We start from the raw sequence: 2,076 nt of genomic DNA on the forward strand, positions 1-2,076 counted from the left end.
CCCCACTGTTCTCTGTTTATGATGGATAATGATTTCTGCTTCATAGGATGCTGTTTGTGCTCCTTACATTTGATCTCTAGAGCCAATGGAAATAGCTGGAGATTATTTTGTTGATCACAAATAAAATTAAATCTCCTACTGCTTGACAAATGGATAGAACATCTGTTATTCCAGCAACTGGAAATGCATGAAGACGCCCTCAGTGTCTATTTTGATTGTTTGGACAATTAACACTTTTTTTAAAGGCACTTTAATGGTCACCAAACCAAATTTAATCATAGGGCATTAACTTCTACTAAGCTGCATGAGTATATCCAGGGGCAGAACCTGGACCTCTCTGACTTAGCTGATAATAATCAGAAGCTTTAATAGCAGCTACCTCCCAGGCAAAACTAGGGTAAGGGCAAATGGGAGCCTAACAATAATGGAATTTGGGGAAAACCTAATAATGCCTATGTTATAATGCACCTCTGTACCAGAGGCAGGCTGAGATAAAAAAGCAGATAATATGAGTGGAGGCAGAGGTCCTGCCTTGAAAATTTAAAATGTTACCATTTGAACATTAAATATAATAAAGAAAATATTAAAAATAACAGAAATAAGGCTGATACACTTCATCAGTCCTTACAAATTTTGCATGTACTTATGTAGAAAATGGTTACATTGATTACTCAAGCTTAGTTCTAACGGGTTTAAATTAAAGCAATATGTGCAGTACTTAAGATGTCAGTATGATAACTAATTAATTTTGAATGTTGTATATGATTCACCAGGTGGAAGATCATGTACTTACATTGCTGCATGTGCACTTTGTAATCCTTGAGTCAAATAATCAAAGCCACGAACTTAAAGCCTCAGTTGTAAGCTTCATTTTGTGATTAAGAACCAATTACACAGACAAGCAGGAACACCAGCACTCCCAGCAAAACTTCAACAGCTAAACAATAGAAATGAACAAAACCAAACAAAATCACAGTGGAGCACATTCTAGATGGAATTTCTGCATGCAAGACACATGTCTGGTGGTACTTGAGGAACTTTTAAAAATGGGGCTGTACTGGTATACTGGGAAAGTCAATTAAACCTCTTTCAGAGCCAAGATCTTTAACACCCAGAAGCTTTCCACTTGAATAGAAGTGCTCTTTTCCCAACTAGTATAGGCTAGAATCATTAGGCTTATTATCATCTCAGTTATTTGAGCAACAGGAAGGTTCAGATAGCAGTAAAATACAACTCCAGTGAAATTCTAAGAGAAAGTCAATTGCTTGCTGAGCAATAAGAAGGGGGGTTATCAAATTTGCCATAGAGGAAAAAACAGAAGCAGGATGTTTATGTTGTTTTTAGATTTGATTTCAGCAACTCACATTGTTCCTCACATCCGTAGCTCTGACAGGTAGAAAGTGCTCTGAGGATCATTGGCAGAAATGATATCAGTGATCCCATTAGTTCAATATTATGTACACACTGTAGCACAGAACAACTGTGCCAGACAAAAGAGAAGACCCCTATTGCACAGTGACTGATAGGCAAAGAAAGGAGCTGGAAAAGGACAGGGTAATGTAAGGGTAATGACAGGGTAATGATTACGGTTGGTTACTGATCTGTTCTGAGGTGAGAATATATTTCATGTGAATTCTCAAAATGTCATACAAGCAAACTCCTTGAAGGACTTTGCCAGTATCTTACAGCTGAGACATATACAGGGTGTCGTAAAAATAACTTCACTTCACTTTAATTCCTTTTCAGCTTCTTGCAATTGTGTCAAATCTCAGATACGCAGACTTAAATCACCATATACTGTGCCTACACCATCATAATATGGGGGCAAATCAGAAGTGGTATCTAAAGAGGTATTGCGAGTCACTTTCTCTTACACTTACATTCATGTACAAAGGAACAGAAGCAGCAGGCGGAAGAGGGCATAAGAAAGTAAACGTTATAGAATTATTGTCCCTACCTTAATTTACATGTTCTTCCAGCTCCTTGACACCTAAATTACCTTAATTCAGACTCCTCTCTTCATTGGTAAAGCAGATATAACTAGGTATAAGGGAACCTGTAAGTTATACTATCTTA

General features: G+C 37.4%; 1 long non-coding RNA gene across 1 annotated transcript in view; it reads right to left on the reverse strand.

Annotated features, from left to right (window-relative positions):
* LOC142018314 (uncharacterized) overlaps window positions 1–925 on the reverse strand; it is a 106,046-nt gene extending 105,121 nt beyond the window's left edge. The window contains exon 1 of the long non-coding RNA XR_012646788.1: window positions 794–925. This is a non-coding gene — a long non-coding RNA (uncharacterized LOC142018314). The remainder of the gene's footprint in view (window positions 1–793) is intronic.
* Window positions 926–2,076: the final 1,151 nt, after the last annotated feature.

This window comes from Carettochelys insculpta, chromosome 10, assembly GCF_033958435.1.
Source record: "Carettochelys insculpta isolate YL-2023 chromosome 10, ASM3395843v1, whole genome shotgun sequence".
Lineage (NCBI taxonomy): Eukaryota > Metazoa > Chordata > Testudines > Carettochelyidae > Carettochelys > Carettochelys insculpta.